The sequence below is a fragment of the Lytechinus pictus genome, chromosome 11 (assembly GCF_037042905.1).
Source record: "Lytechinus pictus isolate F3 Inbred chromosome 11, Lp3.0, whole genome shotgun sequence".
Lineage (NCBI taxonomy): Eukaryota > Metazoa > Echinodermata > Echinoidea > Temnopleuroida > Toxopneustidae > Lytechinus > Lytechinus pictus.
The window spans coordinates 17,419,870-17,420,290 of NC_087255.1; positions in this window are offsets into that span (position 1 = coordinate 17,419,870).

The window sequence follows — 421 nt, forward strand, 5'->3', positions numbered from 1 at the left end:
AAAGTTTATTCCAATTTAATTCATGAAGTTTATGAATTTACTACGGTCCTCTAACTTCTATTTTTCATGTTAGAAAGTAGAAATAGGATAGAGAGTAGGACAATGTGTATTTGTTACGAATCTGGTTCTACTAAATACTATCGAAACCAAAGCTTCTTTTATGCCAGATAATAACTTATAAAAGAATTTTAAAAAAATGAAATGAAATAATTGATTAAATAAATCCACTCTCAGATGAGAACATAAATTGATGGCACAAGATTCAACTTTATTGTTGAGTTGATGAAAATAAAACACAGCATTTGTTAAAAGTTCAAAACATCCACGTCGACTTCAAAAAGTCTAATACAATTATAAATCATGAATATTTCAATTACATCATTATTTTGATCCCGATTACTAAAAAGGGGTCGTTCACTAA